The sequence below is a fragment of the Meriones unguiculatus genome, chromosome 8, assembly GCF_030254825.1.
Source record: "Meriones unguiculatus strain TT.TT164.6M chromosome 8, Bangor_MerUng_6.1, whole genome shotgun sequence".
Classification (NCBI taxonomy): domain Eukaryota; kingdom Metazoa; phylum Chordata; class Mammalia; order Rodentia; family Muridae; genus Meriones; species Meriones unguiculatus.
The window spans coordinates 117,746,979-117,766,973 of record NC_083356.1 but is presented as its reverse complement, the minus strand read 5'-3'; the positions used below and the strand labels follow the sequence as shown (position 1 = coordinate 117,766,973).

General features: G+C 44.4%; 1 pseudogene; it reads right to left on the bottom strand.

Moving 5' to 3' along the window:
- Positions 1–3,221: 3,221 nt before the first annotated feature.
- LOC110544582 (nucleus accumbens-associated protein 1-like) lies at positions 3,222–4,066 on the bottom strand (annotated as a pseudogene).
- Positions 4,067–19,995: the final 15,929 nt, after the last annotated feature.

Below are 19,995 nucleotides of genomic sequence, written 5' to 3'. Positions count from 1 at the left end.
ACCAGCTTCAGCTACATTAGACCTTGTCTCACTCATTAAGAAAAATAAGAAAGAAAGAAAAGACTACATGAACTGAGAGATCTGGTATTCAGAGCAAGAACTTTCGCTTTTTGCCTTTTCTCCAAATTCTGTACTTTTTTAAAACTTTTTTTCCTCTATCTTTCATTATTTTGGGGGTGGGGTAGGGATGAACATTATTTTATTTGAGTAATTTAAAGTTTGGCTAACTAACAGCTGAAGGCACTCAAAAGGTGTACTGTTATAATTCTTAGCTGTCAACCTGACCAGAACCTAGAGTTACTCCGGAAGTGGGAATAGCCTTTGCTAATTGGTGTAGGAGGGCCGCTGTGGGCGGTGCCATCCTCAGGCAGGTGGGTTCGGGCTGCAGGAAGCCGATCATGAGCCTGAAAGCAACCCAGTCAGAGGTGTTCCTCCGCGGTCTCTGCTTGGACTCCTGCTCCAGGCTCCTATTGCGTTCCTGGCTGTGCCCTGTAAGCGGAAGTGAATTTCCTCCTAAGTTGCTTTTGGTCACAGTATTCATCACGGTAACAGAAAAGTTAGCTCATGTACTACAGCACATGCCAGTCCGTCCAGAGTACAAGGTGCGCGTGGGCGTTCCTCTTATTCTTGTGTGTGCTTGCCTTTTATTCTTTCCAAACGTTAGAAAATCTTGTTTTGAACTGATAAGTTCTAGTTGTGTGTATTTACAGACACAACTTGAAGTAGTTGAAACAAGCTAATTATCCTAACAATCACTTCAAGTACAAGTCCTTTTGTGGTGAGGACACATGACACTTTTCAGCAGTTTTGAAGTGATGATTTGCTGTTAATAACTGTAACTAGTATCTCACGAAGCAGATCTGGAGAAACCTCATTCCTCATCTCTAACTGAGGCTTATGTTGTTCCAACAATCCTTGGCTCCCCTACCAAGTCTCCGCTTACTCATTCTATCCTCTGCTATAAGTTCAGTTGGGTTAGGTTTTTCTGTCTGTTTGTTTTCGTGTTTTTCAAGATAGGGTTTCTCTGTGTAAACCTGGCTGTTCAGGAACTCACGCTGTTACAAAGGTGTCTTGTTTATCCTTACCGGCATCACTGACTCTCAGGGTTCACATTTCCTAACACTGCTCCTCTCCGTACAGTAGTTAATGTGCAGTCTCGCTTGTGGGCCTGCGAAGGGTGGGGGCTTGGCTCTGGGTGGGGAGGGCATTGGCACTTCACATGGGCCAGTGGGTGATGGCCTGTCTCCATGAGAGGTGTGGATGGATTGGAGGGTAGCCACTGTGTTTGCCCCCAGTTGTCTTTCCTGCTAGGTGAGTTGTTTTTCATTCTCCTGGGTGCTTGGGGTAGGGACCATGCAGCTCTCAGGAGGGCAGGGCAAGTAGCTGACTGCCAGAGGAGGGGCATGGATGTGGCTCCTGAGGTAAGGCACCACCCTGTGTTTGGCTCACATCGAGTAGTTTTCTCTCCTGCACCCCTGCCCCCCTAGCTCCAAGCCCCTACTACGCCCCCTAACCAAGCCTGGGCAGGGCTGCCCTCATCATGGCCAGGCTCAGCTGCTTGCCAAGTTATCAGGAGACTGTGCTTTGGGATCTTCGCTGAGGGAGTTGGGATAACAGGCCCTGGGCAAGGGTGAAGGGAGGGGGTATCACAAAGGTCCCTGTGCTTTAGCTAGGAATGTCAACTCCCCTCCACTTTCCACCCAGGGCTAAGGAACTGGAGGCCATGTCAGACCCAACACCCCACCCTCACCATCGGATGTTAAGAGGGATCCCAGCAGATTAGAGGGTGCTGCTGGCCTGGATCTGGTGTCCACTCTGACTCAAAAGGCTCCATCTCACCTTCTCCAATCCTGCAGCCCTTTGCTGCTGAGAGGGCAGCCAGGACGCAGAGTTGGAGGGAGGGAGGAAGGTCAGGGCTAGAACAGAACGAGTGAGATGGTGAAATGACCTTAATGGAGGGGAGTAACAGAAACCCTGTGCTCACATATGAAACTCAGCTTGCTCCTGGAGAGCTAGAGTAGAAAGCAATGGCCAGAGAAAACACCACAAACTGCTAACGGTGGATGTGGACCCTGCCCTGCTCCATCCCCCAGGAGTGGGCTCAGCCAGCTGGGACCTGTGAACACCCTTAAACTGTTGTCTCCTGGGGGAGAGGTTGTAGCCACAGGAGATCTGGGGCATAGAGATTGGGCTCCTGTGGAAACATGCGCCCACATCACACACACACACTCTCACACACTCACAATCAGTTTTCCCTGCATCCTGCCTTCCACAGCCCAGGCACCCAGGGGACCTCAGACACATTTCCATTGATATGTAAAAACAAAAGGAGTCTTATAAAAAAAATCTAAAAATCTAAAAAATCTAAAAAAAAAAAGTTTCAATAAGTTATGTGCAGGGGGTGGTGCCTGGGAGCCCTGCTCAGGGTGTGATTGGAGAAGGGCATCAGCCTTCCAGCCTGCTCCCTGGTTCCAGCCCTTCTGGCTGCCTCTTGGTCTTCATGTTTTTAAAAGCAAACACACACACACATACATGCACAGATTCTGCCACACTGGAAGCTTGTGCTGAGACCCTTGCCTGCCCGCAGGCTGGCTGTCTTGAACGTAGCCTTTACGCTGAGGGGACCCACAGAGGCAGAGCAGGGTGAGATTAAGAGCAGGATGGTCAGTCCTAGAATCTCCCTAAGCCTTTTGGGGCTTGTTTCCCCAGAAGTAAAGCGACAGTCACTCTTGGCCTCACCTACCCTACCCCCAAGGTGCAGGGACAGAGGAGAGGGACAGAAAGGAGACATGGAAACACTGGGGGGGGGGGGTCGTAGTAGGGCTCCTGAGAACCCTGGCCTGGCGAAGTCCTGAGCAGCCACAGTGAGGGGCCGGCTCTTTTTGAGCCCCGCCCATCCCCTAGCCAGGCCTGGTGCTGGGAAATGCCTAAGAGGAAGGGGAACCAGGGCTCCCCATGAGTGCTGAGGAAGGTCACAGATCCCACCTGATGCCTGTCCTCTCTTGACCCAGTCCGGCTTGCTTTGGGGGGAAAGGTGTGGGATGGCAGGGAGGCTGAGGGGCCGCAGGTTCTGGGGAGGGAGAGACAGTAGCTGGTGACTAAGGCAGTGGGGGTATGTGTGTGACAGGAGGGGGAGCAGGACATCCTGTAAAGGGGGTGTCCCCTGGATAACCCCAGCTGAAGGGCCGGCCTCACAACGGCGGCTGGTGGCCTCGCAGCTATCACCCTCCACCACGAACAGTGGCTGGGTCTTGGGCAATGGTGCCTATATCGGCTGCAATGACTTTCATCTAGCTCTCCTTGAAGCTGGGCACCAAGTTCCGGGAGTAGTACTTGTCAGCATGGAGGATGCGACTGTCCGCTTGCGTCTGGGGTCACTGGTGGAAGAACGCACGCCGGTGCCATAGCTATTGGCCAGTGTGTTCCGGTCAAAGAAGGAAGCCAAGGCCGCGGCCGCGGCCGCAAGCCCTCGAGCGTGCCTGCACTGACGTGGCAGTTCCTGAGCTGTGTGCCCTTGTGATGTATACACTGGTGTTTGTCACGGGCCACAGCTTCCCTGGGTCACCCTCACTGTAGAGCTTTGGGCAGCAGCGATTGCCGATCCGGTTGATAAGCTCAGCTGGGAGAGATGCCAGCTTCTGAGGATGGGCGCTCCTCCGGGTGCGGGCCCTGGGAGTCACAGCTTGGAGACCTAGCTTTGAGGAAGAACTCGATGCCTTTCTCCAGGATCTCCTGGATCTGCAGGAAGCCGGCAGCGTAGATGAGCAGGAACTGGTCCCCCATATTCGTGCACAGCCGGCCTGCAGAGCAAAACGTGCAGACCTTCCGGAATGACGGAATGATGGAATGACGGAATGAGGGAATGACGGCGAGGCTGCTGTTGAGCAGGCCTGGGCAGTAGGAGCTGCTAGCGGCCAGCACAGCACCGTGCCTTTAGAGGCGCGGCCTTTAACCACTGCTGACATCACAGTGGTCCCTGTAGCCGCTGCTCATTGAGCCGCTCAACGAAGCTGTTGCCAAAGTTTGGAATCTCCGTCTGCAGGGTCTGCCCGCGCAGCAGCTGCATGTGGCCGCTCAGGGGCCTCTGGGGTGGGGGTGGGGGTGGGAGACTCAGCAGCAGGAGCTGGTGCCAAGCCTGGGCCCGGGGCACTCCCCTCTGAGCCACCGCCTCGGTCTCAGCAGCAGTGGTAGCCCCAGCGGCTTTCACGGTGGGCCAGGCTGCCCCAGCTGAGCGCCCTGTTTTTTCAAGACAGGGTTTCTCTGTGTAGCCCCGCCTGTCCTGCACCAGCCTGGCCTCCAACGATCTGATCCGCCTGCCTCTGCCTCCCTGAGTGCTTGGATTACACGCCCTGCTTGTTTTTTTTTCTTTCTTAAACAACTAAAATTTTCTTATTGATCTCTAATAATTGTATATGTTTACGGAATACAATGTGATAATTCGATATATACCGTATATAATAATAAAATTGGAACAATTAGCATTTCCTTCGCCTTCAGTGTCCTTCCTTCCTTCCTTCCTTCCTTCCTTCCTTCCTTCCTTCCTTCCTTCCTTCCTTCTTCTTTCATCAACACTGGAGACTGAAGCCAGGGTTTCATGCGTGCCAGGCAAGTGTTCACCACTTCTACCTTCTCTTTATAGTTTTTAGTTTGAGACAAGGTCTAAATTGCCCAGACTGGCCTTGAACTTGCAATCTTCCTTCCTCAGCCTCCAGAGCAACTGGTTTTACAGCAGGCTTATTTGAAAGACAGTTTTTTTAAAGTGGAAAACTTAAAACATGTAAAGATAGGTATTAGGAATAATATAGCAAATCCCCACATACTTATAAACCAACTTCAAATAAATATCAATTTATGTTCAATTTTGCTGCCTATACATATTATTATGGAGAAAATACAAGTATATTTTTTCATCTAGGAGTATTTTATTACATATTTCTAGAAAGACTGAAATATAAGTAGCCATGGTCACATCATTTTAAAAAATAAAGCACTCTTTTCTTAGTATTGTAGATGTAAAGTATTCAGCCCAAAGCTGGCTCAGAAGTGTGTTTCTTTTAAAAGAGCTGAGTTTTCTAGAGACTATAATCTGCTGTTCAGTTGGCTGCTTACTTCCTCTTCAGCTTGTTTTTTGGCTGTTTAGCCCTTATTGCTGTAAAACCAGATAATTTATCTGTAGCATTTCCCCTCTCCCCCTTCCTTCCTTAAACATTTTTATTTTATTTTATTATTTTATGGTTGTTTTGCCTGCCTTCGTGTGTGTGCAGCACATAAACTCCTGGTGCCTGAGGAGGCCAGAAGAGAGTGTATGATTCCTCATACCTGGCATTACAGATGATTGTAAGCAAGCACGTAGGTTCTGAGAATCCAACCCTCCTCTCCGATGCCCTTTCTTTATTTCTCCCCTCCCCTTTCTTTCTGTGGTGGGGATTGAACCCAGGGCTTCACATACATAAGCTCTACTGCTGAGCTACATTCCACAGCCCTGTAGGATTTTTCCAGCCTGGATTTTGATGCTTTTGTTGTACCTTGTAATTGTTTAATATGCTTTCTTTCCCCATGTCTTCTATAAATTAGTAGGTAGACAAGAATGATTCTGCGTCAAGGAAAGGCCACTTTCAAGGTGGGGGTAAGTGCTCAGTGCACATCACTCCAGAGGATACAGTGGGCCCATCCCCCACCCCACCTTTTCTGTGTGTTAATACAGATGAATAGTGTCTTAGGGCTCTATTGCAGTGAAGACACGCCATGACCAAGGCAACTCTTACAAAGGACAATATTTACTTGGGGCTGGCTGACAGTTTCAGAGGTTTAGTCCATTATCGTCATGATGGGAAGGAAGCATGGCAGTGTGCCAGCAGACATTGCTAGAGGAGCTGAGTTTACATCTTGATCTGAAGATGTAGCTTGAGCTTATATGTGAGACCTCAAAGCCCACCTTCACATTCTCGCTCTTTCTCTAACAAGGCCACACCTCCTAATAGTGCCACTCCCTATGGGCCAAGCATCCAAACCCATGAATCAATGAGTATCATATTCTAACCACCACAGGCAGCTTAGCAGATGTCTGCTGGTGCCTTCTCTTCCCTGGGTTTGTACTCCGCAAACTGGCATGCTCTTTAGGTTGGGTCTGAGCTGCATGGCGGCCTCGAAGTTCTGCTGATCTTGGCTGGCCTGAGCTATGTGATGTTTCCGGATTTGGCTAAGGCTCCACTGGGACAGCCCATGTCCTCCTTGTTCTCATTCCAAGACAGGCACACCCAGCCAGGACCGTCAGGCAGTCACAGGAGTCCAAGGGGCTTCCATATTTAAAGCATCTGAGTCATTATAAGATTGTTCGTTCTTAGTAAATTCTTCATTAAACTTCCAATTAGTTTTCAGTATGAGATTCAATACAGATACAATGTATGATAGATCTGACCTTTCCGAGGCTGTGGCAGTTCATTTTGTCTCTTGTGAAATAGGAGAGGCTTTATTATTAACATTTTCTAGTCCTTGTACTTACAACAGTTTTATAGACTTTCTGACGTGATTAAAGGTCTTTATCATTTTGTTCTTGAGCTTGTCAGTTCAATCCATACCAGAATTCTTTATTTCCCCTAATTTGTCTCATTGGCTCTTTTACTTCCTGCATAATTTTTCTTCTCTTCTTTCTTTTGACAGCCCAAGTGGATTGACAGACGGTCCTGTTTAGCTTGCCTTTGCAGGTGTTCAGGAGAAACCTGGGGGCGTTACTGTTGGTAAGTTTTTGTGGTATTTTCTTAACAAATGCACCTTGAAGAGATCAAGGTATCCCCTGAGTGAGTTAAGGGAAAAGAGAGGGGTGCCAGGCATGCACAGATGGAAGAGCTTCCTTGGGATTGCTATACTTTATAGAATTTTTTGCCTTTTAAATTATATAAACTATATATGTATGTGTGTGATTTTCTCCCTTGGCTGGACCAAACATAATGGGGGATATTTTATTTAACATCTCACATTCCACAAACTATTTAAAGATATTAATTTACCTAATACTAATAAAATCTTGTGGGCTGCTTTGAGCAGCATTAAATTTAATTTATAGAGGTGAACATGATTAAAGTACATTACACATGTATGGAAATCTCATAATGAAACCCATTATTTTGTACAATGAATGTATGCTAATAAAAATGTCTAGAAATTTAATTTATAAACTTAAAAAATGCTAGAATCAAGAAAGCGGTTCTTCTCTAACTATTGGCAAAGTGGAGGACTAGCTCCATAGCCTAACTCTGTCCACAGAGGGAACCCATTACTCCTTAATCAAGAGCATGATAACGCCCAAAGGATTTTACATAACAACCTTCTCCGAGGGTTCAACTTCAGCAGCGACTTGAGCGGATTTGCCATTACTTAGGAGACACACCTCCAGGTATGTCTTTGAGGATGTTTCCAGAAAGATTTCATCGAGGCAGGAAGACCCACTCTGAATGTGGGCAGCACATCCCATGGACTGGGGGCCTGGGGCAAATAGAAAAGAGGGGAAGTGGGACTGGGAGACGTCTCTGAGGTTGCGAGCACTTGCTGCCCTTCCAGGGAACACAGGTTCAGCCCCCATCACCCACATGCTGGCTCACAACTCTCTGCAACCCCAGCCCCAGGGGATCCAATGTCCTCTTCTGGCCTCTGTGGGCACCAGGCATGCATGGAGTACACAAACGTACATGCAGGCAAAACATTCATATACTTAAAATAAAATTGAAAAAGAGATGGCAAAGAAGTCAAATGTGCTCTGTTTCCTGTCTGGGAGTCAATGTCACCAGACACACCGTGCTCTTGCCTTTCCATAACCTTGGATGGTTTTCCTTCTTAAACCACAAGCTCAAATAAATCTTTCTTCCCTTATTGATTCTGTCAGGAATCTTGTTACAATAATAAGAAAAGTACTAATACATATTTTTGTTGCTTTTGTTTTGTTTTTTGGTTTTTTTATTTTTTTCAGAGACAGGTGTCTCTGTGTAGCCCTGGCTGTCCTGGAACTCGCTCTGTAAACCAGGCTGGCCTTGAACTCAGAGATCCACCTATCTCTGCCTCTCAAGAGCTGGGATTAAAGGTGTGTGCCACCACCACACCCCGCTTAATATACCTCCTTAATAATAAGACCTATAAAGTATTTTGCTTGGAGACTAAAATGTGAAATCATTGGATGAATTCTGGTAAGCAACAGAATGATCTCCAGATGTCAAAGATGCAGCAAATTTAAAAAAAAAATCTTTTTTTTAGAATGTGGGACATACTTAGTGGAGCAAGTGTGACAATGATGAAAAGCTGTTAAGGACCCAAGAGTCTTGTATTACACACATCTTTATAATCTATTTTAGGACTACAAAAACTGGTGGGGAAGGTGAATATGAGCAAAGTAGGCGACACATGTACTTTGACATAGTATGTGACATAGTGACATAGTATCATTTTGTGAAATCAATATGTATGTTAAGATACTTGCTTAAGTATACTTAAATACATTAGCAGTAGCCGTGCAAAACAGTTGTCAGCTTATTTCCTCGGTGTCTTAACACTATGCTCAAAATATTTTCAAAGAAAAGTAGAGGAGGAGAAATTTTGCCTTAATAAATGTTTTTGGAGACAGGGTTTCCCTGGCTACCCCAGACTGGCTTTGAGACTCATAATCCTTTGGATTCAGCCTCCTGTGCCTAGGATAACAGACATGTGCCACCATACAAAATTCCCAGCAACTTGAAAGGTTCTATTTAGTTCTTATTTGTTAGTGTGCAGATGTGCATGACAGTGTGTGTGCTCGGGCACACGGCATGGAGAACATGTGGGGGTCGGAGAGCGGCTTGCTGTGGTCATTTCTTCGCTTTTCATGGGCCCCGAGGACTGAGCTCGGGTTGTCAGGCTTTCACCGCAGGGGCCTTCACCCACTGACTCGTTCGTCTTGATGACCCCACCTAGTAACTTAACATTTGCATTTTAGATTTATTTATTTTATATGTGTGAGTGCTTTGTCTGCATGATAGTTTCTGAACCATGTTCATGCAGTCCCCATGGAGGTCAGAGGAAGGTGCTGGGTTCCCTGGAACTGGACTTACAGGCAGTCATGTGTACCCATGTTGGGGGCTGGGAACTGACTATGGGGCAAGAGCAGGAAATGCTCTTCACCGCTAAGCCATCTCTTTAGCATCCCCTTCAAGTAACTTTTCAAAGTGACCAGATTCTTTCCTTTTTTGGTTTTTGGAGACAGAGTTCTCTGTGTCGCCTTGGTTGTCCTGGACTTTCTTTGTAGACCAGGCTGGACTTGAACTCACAGCCATTTGTCTGCCTTTGATTCCCTAGTGCTGGGACTAAAGGCATGCACCACATATATGCCATGTGCATGCCCAGTGTCCAGGGGAATCAGATAAGGGCATTGGATTCCTTGGACCCAGATGGAGTTAAAGATGTTTGTTAGCAGTGTGTAGAGAAAAAAAGGGGAAGGGAGAGGGAGGAGGGAGAAAGGGGAAGGGGAAGGGGAGAGGGTAAAGGAGGGAGAGGAGGGAGAAGGGGAATGGAGAGGAAGGAGGGAGAAAGGGGAAGGGAGAGGAAGGACGGAGAAAGGGGAAGGGGAGAGGGAGAGGGGAAAGGAGGGAAAGAGAGGGAGAAGATCTCAGAGCAACATTTTTGAGTCAAAGGTCCAATGCTAGGAGTGTGGCAATTGCCCTTAAGAAGCATGAGAAAGGTAATATATAGTGACACAGATATTGTCTTACAAGAAGAAATGGCACAGAGCTGTGAAAGTTCTCTTGTGATTCCTTCAAGCATCTTGGTCAAATCAAAGTCATCTGTTGTGATGAAAAAAGATGAGAAAGAGGTGGAGCTTGGAGGAGTTGAAACAGCAACACTGCATAGACTTGGGGTACATGTTACATAAGCAATGCATTGGTTAGGGTTTCTATTGCTGCCCCAAAATACCAGAGTCAGGTCCCACTTCACCACAGAGGGAAGTCAGGGTGGCAACTCCAGGCAGACACCAAAGCAGAAGTCAAGGGGGAAGACTGCTTGCCAGTTTGCCCTTCCAGGGTTTCTCACCCTGCCTTTTTTTTTTTTCTTTTTCTTTTTTTTTTTTTTTTACAACAAGGATCACCTGCTCAAGGATGGCACCAGCTCTCAGTGGGCTGAACTCTCCACATCAATCATTAATCAAGAAAACGCCCTGCACGCTTACCTACAGGCAATCCGATGGAGACATTTTCTCAGTTGAGTTTTCTTTTCCCAGATACCTCTACTTGTGTCAAGTTGACAAAAACCAAACCAGGTAGTGCATGTTGTAAAACGGGCTGATAGGCGTGTCCTTCCCCAGGATCTCGTCAGATAAGTGCAGTCCTCACCCCTCATGAAGGAAACTTCTCTTTGCAATAGACAGAGACCATTACTGAAAACCACGCCAATGAAAATGCAGAGTTGGGGGTCCCCATCCCAGTGGCTCAGGGAACATTGCTGAAGAGAAAGTGAGGGGTTGTAAGAGGCAGAGGGTCAGGGAGTTTGCTGTGAGGCTGTGTCTCCCAGGAACGTCAGAAGCTACACCCATGAAGGTTCACCAACATGGCTGCTTAAATGTGAGCTGAAAAAGGACAACAACAAGCATGCTAAAGCAGATGAGGGAATGGCCAGGAGACCTCAGCCCTACACCAAGAACTACAGGCAACTAAGAAATGAGAATGGGAGAAATAGTCTTCCTCAGGGAAGAGTATACCAGTTGGTTATCCAATATTAGATGCTTATTTCTTAAAACATACATACAAGTAACATACAGATGGAGAGGAGTGTATGTATTTAGAAATCCACATAACAACAATCAATGGAAAGTGAGGCCATGAACTTGAAATTGAGCAAGGAGCAGTTTATATGGAAAGGTTTGGAGGGAGGAAATAGAAGGGGGAAATGATGCAATTATATTGTGATCTTCAAGAAATAAAAGAAATAATTAAACAAAAATACTGGCTTAGTCAAGTAGGGTCAGAGAATGGCCACTGCATGCCCCAACAGAGGTTTGCGGAAAATGCTCATTATATGTCCTCTTACGTAAATCCTACTGCACCACAATCAGCAAGGTCCTGATATCGACACCAGAAAAGAAGGACTGAGCATCAGAGAGCACTTTCTGTGTGTATGAGTGGGTATATGTAGTGTGTGTATGCAGCCAGAGGTCAATTTGGGAGTTTTCTTTAATCACTGGGTACAGGTTTTCTCACCGAACCTGGACAGATGGCTGAGGCAGTTCCTTTCAAACAAAAGCTGAGTTGTGCTTCAGTGGAAATGGAAACAAGTTCCATGAGAACCGACTGAGTGAAAGAAACATGTCTGGCATAGGTATTAAGGAAGGACTCCTGCCTATACACTGGCCACATCAGCCTCTTCTGTACACAAAGGCCATAACTGCCATCATAGGCCCCCTCCGGAAAATGCAAAGCTAAAATACCATGTACTCAGAGACAAAATTAAAATTTTATTTCTATACTTTAGAAATATGAGTGTTTCATAAATACAAGCCATTAAAAATGACTTAGATTTTACAAAGTAGGCGGAACTGTTTTATCAGATTGGTCTCAGAAAGCTCCCTGACTGCCAAAATGATAGTGCCAAAAAGGAATTAGGTACAGACGGCTCAGGGAAGCTATGTGTGCTGCCAGCTTGAACTTTTCTTCTGTTCCCACTGAAGCATGTTTTGGAAAATCTATGTATGCATCCTATTGTATAGAGAACTTCAAAAGACAAAAGTGGACCACTGCAGAAACCTCAGAATATTGTCTTGAGAATACTTCAAATATTTTCAAAACACATCAGCATAAAACATCTGCACTGTGATTTAAAGATGCCAAGCGGGTTGCCAGTAAAGGCAGAGTTTAATATTCCCAGATGTTATTATATAGTATCTATGATATGTTAGGCTGAGCAGGGTATGCACATTTGTACATCACAGTATTTTTTTAAATGTAAATGTCGTCCCTGAAGATTATAACAAGAGCAAGGCTGAATAAATTGTCTGGAAAGTAAAATTCATATTGCTTTTTTATTCTGAGCTTAAAATACGGGGGAAGACAAGAAAGCTACTCTCTCCGTTAGGCATTGTGCTACCACTACCTGTGAGAACTTAGAAAACACACGTCCATCTAAAATGAGCAGCCTTGCCAGGCAGTGGTTCCCCGCACCCTTAATCCCAGCGCTGGGAAGCAGAGGCAGGCAGATCTTTGTGGGCCCCAAGCTAGCCTGGTCTATCTATAGAGCAAGTTCCAGGGTGGCCAGGGCTACACAGTGAGACCCGGTCTTGAAAATTAAAAAAAAAAAACAAGCAAACAAAAAACACTTATGTTCTAAGACAATTGATTGAATTCTATATAGCGTGTTTAGAACAAAATAAAGCAAGGTACTTTTACAACATTAAATAAGCCATGTCTCCATTTTGGAGGATTTGGTCATTTGTAGCAACTTTGTCTTTGTGAAAGTTGGTAACAAGGACAGAACAGTGCAAATAGTTTGATTTTTGTCCTATCAGCAGTATATATATATATGTGTGTGTGTGTGTGTGTGTGTGTGTGTGTGTGTGTGTGTATGTATGTATAAAACATGGCATTATATTCAGTGGCATCATCTTCTCTTTTATCTCTCCCCTTCCTTTTAGTCCTACCTAATAGTCCTCTTTATATTTTCATGTCTTTTTTAAAAAATAAGCTAGATTTTGCATATAATAGCCAACATGTATATCTGGGAACTCCTAGTTGGGAGCCATGCTTTTAACCCCTCTTTAATTTGAGGTGAGGACAAACAATGTCTTTCAGGTGTTAGGTTGAGAGTACTGAGTGCCCAGCGTTTTCATGTCTAATAATCTATGACCACGTGAATTATTTAGTTCCTATCCTTTAGGCACCGTCAACAGTGAGATGTCAGGCGCCCATGATTGTGCTATGCTGTGCTAGGCAAGAAGGGTACTGAAACGTGTAAGACTTCTCTCCCATCGGAAAAGATGGATCCAATAGATTAAAATTAATGAAGTAAGTGGATGCACACCCAGAAGGGCCAGCGTATTTGGGAAGCCCTTCACAGATAGCCCTTGTGAAGGGTGAACAAGGTGCAAGAGGGGAGAAGAACTTGACAGATGGAATAAATGAAGCCACCAGAAATACAGGAGCTGGAGTAGTCAATGCCTGTCTTAGAATAATGGGCTGGGCAGTTTGGTTGGAAAGAACTGTATTATTATTTAATGAGCCTTTAATCCCAAATTGTGTACAGTGGCTTAGCTGTTATTTTAGCAAATGTGGTAACTGTTATTGCTATATTTCGCTAGCCTTTGGTATATCAGACTATCCAAGTGTTTACAGTTACTTTTGTTAACGCTAGGGAAATGACCGCTGTGTCTCAGAATGTAACACTGACACAGAGCATGGGCAGACAGTCTCTTCATGTAGTGCACAACTCTTTGGGGGCCTAAAGTTGCCTTGGGAAGGTTCTTGCTCTAATGCAACGAAGTAGCTGCTCTTGCAAACAGCTGCAGAAGGGCAACAGGAGATGACTTAGCCGGCAAAGGTGCTTGCTGTCAGACTTGATGGCTTGAGATTGGTCCCTGGGATCCACGTGGTGGAAGGAAAGAAGCAGCTCCTGCGGATCGTCCTCTGACCTCCAGATGTGAGCATGGCATGTGTGAACCCCAGGACAAAGTAATGGAAGTGTTTTTAAAAAGGCCATAAGTAAAAATCAAATAGGCTCATGTAGCCAGTTCAGGGCTTTAAGGGAAGCTTCCCGTGACTCAGACTGAAAGCAGGTCTCCATACCAGGATGGGAAAGATTGTCCGGGTGAAGTGAAGGCCCTAAACCTCTAGATCTGGTCCAGGTCCTTTATCCCCACAAGCTCCAGGACAGTGTTCTTGCTTTTCTTTGCTCCCACAATACATCTTTACCTACTGTTCCCAAACACACTAAACTTTAAGTGCTGATATATCATCTTTCCCCACCCTCTACAAAAATATATAAAAATTGCAGAAAATGCTTTCATTGCTACTTCCTTCACACACACACACACACACACACACACACACACACACACACCTGTATGCACAACGCACACACCAAAACAACAATAACCAAATAAACAAAATCTCAAACTAAACCATCCTACCTTGGCAGGTGGTAAGCCACCAGTCACCAGGCCAGAGCCCTGAGAAAAGGGCACAACGAGATTCGGGGATATTGTAACCAGGAGGCAGCTTGGGATAAAAGGACGCCATGAGGCCAAGGGTTATGTCTTTCTTGCTCACTGAACTTCCATAACATCTGCCACAGTACAGAATACTTAGTCATTGCTAGATAAATACTTGTGAAATTAAGCAGAAATTTGCCCAAGGATGGAAATGGAAGCCAGAAAAAAAAAAAAAACACAGGTGTTCTACTATGTCCCTTTCCACCTTATTCTTTTGAGACAAGGTCTTCTGGAGAACCTGGAGGAAGTTGGGCAGGGAGTGAGAAATAGGACCTGATAATCAGTAGGTTAATTGTCAAGATCCACCAAAGAAGGCTTGTCTGTAGGATATATATCATATAACACACACACACACACACACACACACCTACAATGTAGATTAGGTACGTAGAGAGAGGACATCAACAATGAAGACAGTTTAGATTTTGAATATGGGCACCCCAGATACAAGATAAAGAATAACAAGACCAGTTCTGCACCCTAATACCCATGTGAATAGAACTTCCACTATGCTCTGGGCTTTCTTAGAACTTCCCAGAACTTGAGCAAACTTACAGCTAATATTGGAAGACTTTCCATAGAACAGGCACTGATATGATTACCTATATTTACATATCCACTTATCTCTAGACTGCAAGGGCTTTCAGCCTTAAAATAATGATGATGATGATGATGATGATGATGATAATAATAATAATAATAAACTTACATCAGTTTTGGATAATAAAACAATTGTCACCCCTTTAATTTACTACAAAATATCACACAAAATATTTCTTGCTGTACTTCCATAACTTCTGTTTAAGTGAATGCTGTGTCTCAGTGAACACATTTATGATAAATCCATTCAGGTCTTTGCTATCTTGCTTCAATTGCCACTGTAATTTGCACCTTTTCCTTTGCTGATAAAGGAAAGTGATTTTTCATCGTAGAAAAAGTGATCTTAGCTTTTTTAAGAGTTTTTTTGCCCAGGCTTAGAAGTGTCAGCTCTGTCCCAACCTGTGTGCCTGTCAGGTTATTGTCCATTTACAGGCTCTGTCTAGACAAGCTTTCTCCCTTGTGGAGAGAGCCTTACTGCTCAGGTGGAAGGGATGCTTCTGAGAACCAGGGGGTCTTTCTGACCTCCAGAATCAAGTCTCTCGGGAACTAATGGCGTCAGCTACATCAGGACTCCGGAAGCCTCTGGACCTTCTGACTTCATGGCTGTTTCTCTCCCCTGCCCAGGACTCTTTCTTCTCTCCCTCCCAACGACATATGACTGTCTCAGCTCAGTTTCTAGCGTTAGAAAGGTGTTTGGTCTGCTGTTTAGCGCCAGCTCAGGTTAGAGTAACGCTGGGGAGATCTTCCAGCTTTAGTGAGGGCTGCTTCCTGTAAAACAAAACAGCCCATTCTTAGCTGCTGTGTTTGCCTTTGAAGACAGAGAAGGGGCTAAAGAGAGCTAGTTTTCAGTGTTTTCTAAACTTTCTGGAGTGTGTTCCAAGACACAGCTCATCTCAAGAAATCCTTTTGGAAGAAAAGGTGAGTTAAGGAGTTTTTAGATCAGTTGGTTAAAGAGGTTTGACTGGGTGTGGTGACCCATGTCTTTGATCCCAGCACTCAGGGTACACATGAGTCTGAGGTCCGCCTGATGTACATGGTGAGTTCCAGGCAAGCAAGGGCTACACAGTGAGACCCTATTCTCCCCTACCCCAGAAAACAAAAGGGAAGAGGAGTTGGAGAGAAAGCTCAGGTTCAATTCCCAGCTATGTGACAGATCACAACTGGCTATATAATTTCAGATCTAAGGGATCATACATACACGTTTTGGCTTCCACAGGCACCAGCCATGCACTGTATGGAGTATAAACATAAGTGCTGGAGAACCACCCACACAGGTAAGGAAAAAGGGAAACGTGTAAACCTCTGCCTACGGCTCTCATGCTCAGAAATTAATGAGAAGTAGTAACTCGGAGAGGCCCTGCAGGGAAGAAATCTATTCAGAGTGGAGGGTGAAGCTCAGTGGCAGGGTGTGGATTTAACATGCACAAGGCTCAAGTTCAATCCCCAGCACAGAGGAGGGAAAAAAAAATAATGTCTTCCAAACTTGATTTAATTTTTTTTGTACTATTTGTGTGTGATATTCGAGAGTACATGCTCACGTGCGTCCACGCAAGATGCAAGTGTGTGCAGGTTGGAGGACAATCTGTAAGGTGTCAGTCCTTATGTTTCTGCCTTGTTATGAGACAGGCTCTGCTCTCTCTCTGGTGAGCCAGGCTAGCTGGCCCTTTAGTTTCTAGAGACAACCAGTTAGCTGTGATTACTGATGCTTGTGTTGCTGCGTCCAACTGTGATAGGGGTTCTGGGAATCCAAATCCAGGTAGGTCCTCAGGCTTGTGCAGTAAGTAACTGTCTTCACTCACTGAACCATTTCCCTAACCTGTGTCACTCGAGTACTATTTATCCTCTCCAAAGAACTAGAATGATCAATGCTTTTCACAGGAGAATCCCAGAGCCAACTGGTGCCGGCATCGACTGTAGTCACTTGCTTTGCTGCTACGGAAGTGCTTGCCATAAAGGCCCGAAGGAACTTCCCTTCCTCCTCGGCTTCTGTTTTTCTGATGCTCTGCCTCCTTCCACTCTGTGCTCCTGCCTGGGTATTCTCCACCATTCTGGTTTCAGCTCTTTTACTTGTTTGTTTTACACAATCCAGAATTGCCTGGAGAGAGTCTCCATGAAGATTGGGTTGGCCTGCAGGGGATTGTCTTTGATTATGTTAATCAATGTAGGAAGACCCAGGATTAAAGCAGGTAGCACCATTCTTTTCGTTTTGGGTCCAGATATTATGAAACAGGGTGAAAGTGAGTTAAGCACAAGCCTACATGCATTCCTGTTCCCTCTGCTTCTGCCTATGGATGTGTCTAGCCCTGAGGCCTTGGCATCCCTACAATGACGAACTGAAACGGGAACCTTGAGCTACACAAAACCTTTCTTTCCCCTAAATTGCTTTTGTCAGGTATCTTGTCACAACAGCTGGAAAGGGAACTAAGGCTCCTCTAAGTCTCTAAGAGAGCTAAGTCTCTTTTGGAGCCCTAGTTTTGCATTCTAAAGTGGCCCTAGGTCATTCGCTCTGGTCGGTGCTGCTGGCTTCTCAGATTTGACACCTCTATGCTTCTCTTCCTACAAAAGTCCACCGCCTTCTGACTTCCATCAGGGACTTGTTGCAAGGATTTTGGGTTTGGGTAGAAAATGCTTTTTGTAAATATTAAGTTAAAAGCTTCTTTCAAATAGATATCTGTCTTTCTACCGTGTTTCCATTGATCGGGACACTAAGGAAAAGAGTTGTTTGAAACTCAGCTGTGTCAAGTCTATATAATGTACCACAGGTACCTGACTGCAGTGGCAGGCATGACACTATATCTAATTCTGTTTTTATCACCAAGAATCAGTCCTATTTGGCCACCAAAGCCATTAACATTTCAAATGTAAAATAAAATGCCAAACATGAATAACCTTCGTATAGATGAACAATAACCACTTTTAGCCCATAAAGTTAGAGGAGAAACTCATTTTAGTGGCAATAAAGAAGATTAAATACTTGAACGTGAACATAGTAACAAACACACAGAACCTGGAATTGAACATCTTAAAGCGTCTTGCCAGGCAGAGCCGGAGACCAGCAAGTGCAGAGTAGTCCTCGTGGCAGACGAGTCAACATTGTAAAGATGCCAGTTCTCCTTAAGTCAGTTTATAGAGCTAACACAGTTCTAATAAAAATTCCAAGGAGCTTTTTAAAACGGAGCGATAGAAGTTGATACAAAGTTCACGTGGAAGAATAAACAGTCAGGACAACGCTGAAAGACAAAAATTACGAGAAAAGAAAGACATTGTAGAAGATGAAATGACTCATGTAAAATGGAGAGGGATTTTAAGAAAATAAACATTTGTCTACTCATTTGTGCTAAAGACATGCAAAGAAGATAAAGCAGAACCGAGGCTGGTTACTGCAGGGTGTAGAAAGGAATGGGAGAGGGGAGAACGCAGGCACAGCCAGAGTGAGAAGGCAATGGTACTTCTGAAGCAATCTTTTCTGTTTGTTTATTTTCGTTTGTTCTTTTGTTTTGGCTTTTCAAAAAACGAATCTTAAAAGTTAGCATACAGAATGAAGGGCCTCATGATGGTGTTTGCAAATACACTTGACATTATAAATAGCTCTTTTTCTGTAACTGCTTCTTAGAGCTATGGTAATGAGACACACATCCCCTCTCTGATAAATAAAAGTAACTTCAGCCAGGCTGTGAGGGAAACCAGAGGTAGAATACAAAGAAGGGGAAATAAACCCAAGTATATTAAATGAGCAATGTATAACACTGAAGTAGATAAGAAAGCACCAACCTGGAAAATGACATTAAAACTATAAACTGTAAGACCAGCCAACACATAGGAGGCTGGAGAGATGCTCAGCAGTTATTAGAGTGGACTGCTCTTGTAGAGGATCAGAGTTCACTTCCCAGTACCAGAGTTAGGTGGCTCACAGCCACCTGTTAGTACAGCTCTAGGAGATCTGACTCCCTCTTCTGGATTCCGAGGGCATCTGTACACATGTACATATACACACATACACACACACACACACACAGAGAGAGAGAGAGAGAGAGAGAGAGGAAGGGAGGGAGAGAGAGATACAAACACACAATCAAAAGTTAAAAATAGTTGTGAGCTGGAGAGATGGCGCAGCAGTTAAGAGCACTGGCTGCTGCTGCTCTTCTAGGGGACCTGGGCTTCAGTCATGGCACCCACACAGTGGCTTATACTGTCTACAGAAAGCCTTCTTCTGGCCTCTGAGGGCACCAGGAATGCATATGATAAGCAAAATACATGCAGGCAAACAGTCACATACACATATAATAATAATATATATAAATAAAACCACTCCCCCAAATGCACTAAAAAAACTAAATAGATAAGTTGGGAAAGAATCTTAGTTATCAGTAGTAAGTATGTAAATACTCAAGAATCAAGATAAAAAATTATTAGGAAAACTGTGATATTCAGGTTTTTGATTCATTGTGGTATATTTTAATCTGATTCACATGTAAATGTATATTTTCTTACTACATAAGCAACGTGGCAGAGATGGTATGCTTACTGTGTTTGTTTATTGGTTTGTTTGTTTCTTTCCAGACAGGATTTCTTTGTGTAGCTTGGCTTTCCTGAAACTTGCTCTGTAGACCAGGCTGGCTTGGCCTTGAACTCATAAATATGGCTGCCTCTGCTTCCCAAGATCAAATGTGTGTGGCATCGTTCCCTTTCATCTGTTTTCAAGTAGGCAGAAGTTTTTCTAAAAGCCTTGTTGTTTCTATGTTCATTAACACGATAATCGATACTAAGCAATATATATATATAAGTTTATCAAAAGAAGTATATATAGACTAATCATATAGTCAGTCTTTATTTTGCTTTAAGATCAAAGTAATTTTAAAAATGGGATTCAGTCTTTCAGATATTCTTTTTATTCATCCTAACCTCAAGACCATGATGATTTTCATATTTATGTTGCTTACATGTACCACTATCTTTTTGTTTTGCTTTTTTTTTTTTAATAGTCTCACTATGCACTCTAAACCAGCCTTGAACTCACTCTCCTGAGTTCTGGGATTACCAGCCTGGCCACACTTCTGGGCTGGCAACTAATTACTCGCTCGTAGATATAAAAATTGGCTTTCTTTTCTCTCTCCTTCAGGTTTTTTGTTAATCTTTTTTGTTTGTTTGTTTTCATATATTTTACTTATTTCTATTAAATTTTT